Source organism: Heterocephalus glaber, unplaced genomic scaffold, assembly GCF_053883595.1.
Source record: "Heterocephalus glaber isolate CG9 unplaced genomic scaffold, H.glaber_assembly_v1.0 deba00000331, whole genome shotgun sequence".
NCBI classification, from domain to species: domain Eukaryota; kingdom Metazoa; phylum Chordata; class Mammalia; order Rodentia; family Bathyergidae; genus Heterocephalus; species Heterocephalus glaber.
Genome location: NW_028258142.1, coordinates 10,535,656 through 10,542,456, shown reverse-complemented (window position 1 = coordinate 10,542,456; position 6,801 = coordinate 10,535,656). Strand labels below are relative to the sequence as shown.

General features: G+C 39.6%; 1 pseudogene; it reads right to left on the bottom strand.

The window, feature by feature from the left end:
• Positions 1-1,534: 1,534 nt before the first annotated feature.
• LOC101716003 (ras-related protein Rab-18 pseudogene) lies at positions 1,535-2,216 on the bottom strand (annotated as a pseudogene).
• Between the last annotated feature and the right edge of the window lie 4,585 nt (positions 2,217-6,801).

Genomic DNA, 6,801 nt, shown 5'->3' with positions numbered 1-6,801 from the left:
GCTGGATTGATTTCTCATGTTCCCTTATAATTTTGAAGCAATTTTTCTTTTCCTGGTCACTAATTGCAATCTTTTCTTCTATATCTGAAATTCTGTCCTCACATTGGCTCATTCTGCTGTGTAGACTTTCAATGGAGTTTTTCATGTCCTGGAAATCTATTTGCATCTGTTTTCTGGATTCCATTTGTTTCTTATGTTGGGATTCCATCATGTTCTTCAGCTCCTCTCTAGATTTATTAATCATGTCTTGCCCTAGGGGCACAATTTCTCCTGTTATCTGAGAAATTATTTCTGATTTCATTTTTTCCAGATCCCCTTTTGTTGCCAGTTCAGTGGGTCCAGGTCATTGAGTATCAGAGGGTTCCATCTCATTTCCCTTTGGGGTTGCTGTAGGTGATCTGGAAGTCTGGTTTTGAGACTTATTTATGTGTTTTCTCATTTTGACTGGGGCAGGGGGCTGTTAACGCCTGCACGGATTACCTCCTGTGAGGTGGGTGAGGTGGGACAGGGGCTTGGAGCAGTGGTAGGGATGGTGATCCAAAAGCCCTTTCCTGTGGGCTGGGAGCAGTCAGAGGGATGGTGGCCGGGAAACCCCTTCCTCTGGACCAGGAGCAGTGGGATGGTGGCTCAGAAGCCCCTCCCTCTGGGCCAGGAGCGGTGGGAGGGATGGTGGCCCAGAAGCCCCTTCCTCTGGGCCCGGAGCAGCGGGACAGAAGGTGGCCCAAAAGCCCTTTCCTCTGGGCTGGGAGCAGCGGGAAGGATGGTGACTGGGAAGCCTCTTCCTCTGGACCAGGAGCAGTGGGACGACGGCTCAGAAGCCCCTACCTCTGGGCCAGAAACAGTGGGACTCAGTACCTCGGTCTGGTGGTCTGGTGTCCTCTGCGCCTTGGTAATGTGGAATTAGGTGGCTGCCTGTCTGCAGTGGGGTGATTCAGTGTCTTCCGCGTGACTCAGGACTTCGGTAGGGTATGCACAGACCTTCCTGTGTGCAAGGGGCTGATTCGGTTTATTCTGCATGACTGAGGACCTTGGTAGGGCATGAGTAGACTTGCCTGTCTGCGGCAGGCTGATTCTGGGTGTTCTTTGTGACTCAGGACCTCGGTAGGGCATGGGCAGACCTGCCTGTCTGCAGCGGGGTGATTGGGCATCTTCTGCACAACTCAGGACCTTGGTAAGGTGTGCACAGACCTTCCTGTGTGCAGCAGGCTGATTCGGCATGTTCTGTGCGACTCCATGTAATTCAGTAATTAATAGGAGTATTTAAGCTAAAGAGACCAAAAGCGGACTCCGTAGTAACATATACTGGATAGATGAGTGTTCTAGAAAGATACATGATAAATGTAAATCATAAAATCAAATGTACCCTTAAAGGTACACCTATTTTATGTTACATAAAAAACTGCAGACTACACACTGCATGCATACCATAACATTGTCCCTGGGAAAGCTGATGAGTGGGATTTCTTGCAAATATTTACTGCCATGATATAAAACAATTATGTGCAAACTGCAAGGTCCCTAAAGTAGCAGTTAGAGTTTATATACAGAAGATGTCACTGTCTCATCGATTATGCAAGAAATGGGCTTCTCAGAGTTTATACCACAGAGCAGTAACAACCACAGGCTCCTCCTCCGTGGCTGTCTTCCATGTGTGACAGTCTGACTCCTTTATCCTGGTTCTCACTTTCCCACAGTCCAGGCGTCTGAATGATCTTTTCAACAAGTTCCTTGAAGGCACACTGTATGCCATCACAGGTTTTTGCATTTGCCTCTATAAATAACATGAAATGCTTGCGTGCAAATTTCAGACCTTCATTTCTATCAACTTCATGATTTTCCTTATCAATTTTATTTCCAACTAGCATGTTTACTATGTCATTTCTTGTACAGTATGTTTCCAAATCATTTAATCAATTATCCAGCTTAACAAAGGTGTCTCTTCTTGTGACATCATAAACTAATATAACACCCTATGCACCTCTGTAGTAGCTAGGAGTTAATGTTCAAAACCTCTCTTGACCAGCAGTATCCCATATTGTAAGTTTGGCTTTATTTCCATCTACTGAAATTGTTTTCACCTTGAAGTCAACACTTATCGTGGCTGCAAGTTCTGGATCAAAAGTATCATCTGTGAACCTCAAGAGGAGGCTGGACTTGCCCACCCCACTCTCAGCGATAATAAGGATCTTCAGAGGGGTCAACACGTCCTCATCCATCCCGGCCCCGCTGGCCGCCGAGTGTGCCTCTCAACCCTTCCCCTGAGTGCGGCCTGCGCGTGCGCACTGCACCTTGCTCCACTCCGGTTGTTTCTATTGGTTGATTTCTTGATAGCAGCCATTCTTTCTGGGGTGAGGTGAAATCTCAGAGTTGTTTTCATCTGCATCTCTCGAATGACGAGTGATGTTGAACATTTTTTCATATATTTGTTTGCTGCTTTTACTTCTTTGAGAAATGTCTGTTCATTTCGGATGCCCATTTTTGAATTGGGTCTTTGAATTTAGGGGGTCTGAATTTTTTCAGTTCTTTATATATTCTAGATAGTAGTCCTTTGTCTGAGGTACAGCTGCTAAAAATTTTTTCCCACATTGTAGGTTGTCTCTTAGCTGTGTTGGTGGTTTCTTTTGCAGTGCAGAAGATTTTTAACAAGATGAGATCCCAGTTGCTGATTCTTTCTTCTAGTTCCCATGCTGCTGAGGTTTTGTTCATGAAGTCTTTTCCTAAACCAATGTCTTCAAGAGTTCTACCTAATTTACCTTCCAGCAAGTTTAGTGTTTCTGTCTTAATATTTATGTCTTTAATTCACTTCAATCTTAGTTTAGTGCATGGTGATAGGTATGAGTCTAGTTTTAATCTTTGGCAGGTTGAGATCCAGTGTTTCCAACACCCTTTATTAAATAGGCTATCTTTCCTCCAATGATGGTGGTTGGCTCCTTTGTCAAAGATGAGGTGGCTGAGCATGTCTGGAGTTGTTTCTGGAGCTTCTAATCTATTGTACTGATCCTCAGGTCTGTTCCTTTGCCAGTACCATGCTGATTTTATCACAGTAGCCTTGTAGTATAGTTTCAAGTTGGGGATTGTGATACTCTCAGCCATGTCTCTGTTGCTTAGAATTGCTTTAGCTATTCTAGGTCTCTTATGGTTCCAAATGAATTCTTGGATTGTTTTCTCTGGTTCTTTGAAGTATATTGTTGGAATTTCAATTGGCATTGCATTGAATCTATATAGTAGTTTTGGAAGTATGGCCATTTTCACTATATTGGTTCTTCCTACCTAGGAGCAAGGGATGTCTTTCCATTCTCTTGTATCCTCTTTGATCTCTTTTTTCAGAGTGCTGTAATTTTCAGTGTAGAGGTCTTTTGCTTCCTTTGTTAGATTGATTCCTAGATATTTCATTTTTTTGGATGGTATCATAAATGGAATTGTTTCCCTAATTTCTCTCTCAGTGAGTCTGTTATTTGTGTACAAGAAGGCTATTGTTTTTTGAGTGTTGACCTTGTATCCAGCTATTCTACTGAATCTGTCAATTAAGTCTAGAAGTCTTCTGGCAGAGTTTTTTGGGACTTCTGTGTAAAGTATCATATCATCAGCAAATAATGACAGTTTAACTTCTTCTTTTCCTATCTTTATTCCTTTTATTTCTTTCTCTTTTCTACTTGCTGTGGCTAATGTTTCCAGAACTATATTGAACAGGAATGGTGATAGTGGGCATCCTTGTCTTGTTCCTGATTTTAGCATGAAAGTTTTCAGTTTTTGACCATTTAGTATGATGTTGGCTGTTGGTTTTTCATAGATAGCCTTAATCAGGTTAAGATAAAGACCTTCTATTCTAATTTTCTGTAGGGTTTTTATCATGAAGTTGGATTTTGTTGAATGCTTTTTCTGCATCTATTGAGATGATCATATGGTTTTTGTCCTTGACTCTGTTAATATGGTGTATTACATTTATTGATTTATGAATGTTGAACCATCCTTGCATCCCTGGGATAAATCTGACTTGGTCAGAGTGTATGATCTTCTTGATGATCTTCTGTATTCTGTTTGTCAGTATCTTGTTGAGGACTTTTGTATCTATGTTCATTAGGGAGATTGGCCTGTAGTTTTCTTTTTGGGTTGGATCTTTCCCTGGTTTGGGAATCAAAGTAACACTTGCTTCCAGGAATGAATTTGGAAGTATTGCTTCCCTTTCAATTTCCTTGGTGAGTTTAAAGAGTAATAGCAATAGTTCTTCTTTAAAGGTCTTGTAGAATTCAGCAGTAAAGCCATCAGGACCTGGGATTTTCTTTGTTGGTAAATATTTTATTACATTTTCAATTTCACTAATTGTAATTGGGGTGTTTAGAATTTCTATATCTTCTTCATTTAACTTTGGCAATTCATATGTATCTAGGAATCTGCCCATTTCTTCTGTGTTTTCCATATTATTGGAGTACAGGTTCTCAAAGTAGGTATTGATGATCCTCTGGATTTCTGTTGGATCTGTTGTGACTTCATCTTTTTCATTCTTAATTGCATGTATTTGTGCCTTTTCTTTCCTTTTTTTGATAAGGTTGGCTAAAGGTTTATCGATTTTATTTATTCTTTCAAAAACCAACTCCTTGATTCATTGATTTTTTTGTATCATTCTCTTAGTCTCCATTGCATTGATTTCTGCCCTGATCTTTATAATTTCCTTTCTTGTATGAGCTTTGGGTTTGTTATGCTCTTCTTTTTCTAGGAGCTTGAGGTTCTGCATTAGGTTATTTATCTGAGTTTTCTCTGTTTTCTTAATACAGACATTCACTGCTATGAATTTCCTGTGTAGAACTGCTTTCATTGTGTCCCATAGATTCCTGTATGTTGTACTGGCATTTTCATTTACTTGTAGAAACTGTTTAATTTCTTCTTTAACTACTTCTGTGACCTATTTATTGTTCAAGAGGGTGTTATTCAGTTTCCATGTGTTTGTTGGGGTTTTGCAGTTTCTTATTTTATTGATCTCCAATTTTATTGCACTATGGTCTGATAATATACAGGGGGTAACTTCAATTCTTTTACATTTACTTAGACACGTCCTATGAGCTAGCATGTGGTCTATTCTGGAGAATGACCAATGTGAAGCTGAAAAGAATGTTTACTCCAATTTTGTGGGGTGGACCATTCTGTAAACATCTATTAAGTCCATTTGTTCAATAACTTGGTTCAGTTCTAGAATTTCCTTGTTAACCTTTTGTCTAGATGATCTGTCTTTTGTGATAGTTGGGTATTGAGGTCCCTCACTACAATTGTATTAGTTTTTATTTGGTTTTTCATGTCCATTAATATTTATTTTGTATAGTTGGGGGCATTTGTATTTAGTGCATATATATTTATGATTGTCATCTCTTCCTCTTGGATTGTTCCCTTCACAAGGATGTAGTGACCATCTTTGTCTCTCTTAATTAGTTTTGGTTTGAAATCTACTTTGTCTGCAAATAAGATTGCTACCCCTGCTTTCCTCTGGGTTCCTGTGGCATGGAGAACTGTTTTCCATCCTTTGACTTTCAGTCTATGAGTTTCTTTTTGAGTTAGGTGTGTTTCTTGTATACAGCATATTGTTGCATTTTCCTTTTTAATTCATTCTGCCCGTCTATTTCTTTTGATTGGTGAATTGAGGCCATTCACATTGAGGGTTATAATTGATATTGTCTCATCCTTGTCATGGTGTTTTACTCTTGTTGGCTTGCTTATTTTGTATTTTTTCCCCCTTCCCTTTAGTTTCTTGCTTTGCCTGCTGGCTTCCCTCTGTTGGGACTCATGGAGTTGTGGCCTTCATTGCTTTTTTCTAGGATATTGTTTAGAATTGCTTGTAGTGCTAGTTTGGTGTTCATGAAATTTCTCAGGTGTTCCTTGTCATGGAAGTATCTAATTTACCCATCAATTTTGAAAGATAATTTTGCAGGATACAACAGTCTAGGTTGGAAGTTATTTTCTTTTAGGGCTTGAAATACTTCACTCCAGGCTCTCCTTAATTTGAGCATCTGTGTTGAGAAGTCTGCTGTGATTCTGATGGGCTTTCCTTTGTAGGTGATTTTTTTCTTTTCTCTAACTGCTTGTAGGATTTTGTTTTTCTGTTGGGTTTCTGGGATCTTGACTATTATATGTCTAGGTGTAGATTTTTTTTTGATCATGGCTAGTTGGAGTTCTATATGCTTCACTTATCTGTATGTCCAATTCTCTACCTCTGTCAGGGAAGTTTTCCACTATTACTTCTGTGATCAACTTTTTAATGTCAATTGTACTTTCTCCTGTTTTTTCATGGACTCCTATCAGTCTCATGTTATTCTTCTTTGCATTGTCTAGCAGATGTTGGATTGATTTCTCTTGGTCCCTTACTATTTTTAAGAGATCTCTATTTTCATGGTCTCTAACCACAATTTTGTCTTCTATATCTGATATTCTATCTTCAGATTCCCTTAATCGGCTGTGGATACTTTCAGTGGAGTTTTTGATCTCCTGAGTATCTGTTTGAATCTGTTTCATGGATTCCATTTCTTTCTTATATTGGGCAATCATAGTTTCCATTTATTTCTTATGCTGGGCATTCAGGGCTTCCAGCATGTTTCTGAGCTCATCTATTTTTTTTTTTTTATCTGTTTCTGTTCTAGATCCTCTAATCATGTCTTTCACTCTGCTCACCATCTCTGCGGATATCTGGGAGATTATTTCTGCCTTAAATTTTTCTAGAGCCTCATTCATCTGTTTTGTTACTTCCTGTGCTATCAGTTCAGGGCATCCAGGTGGTTGATTATGGGACTTTTCCATCTCATTTCCCCCAGGATTTAC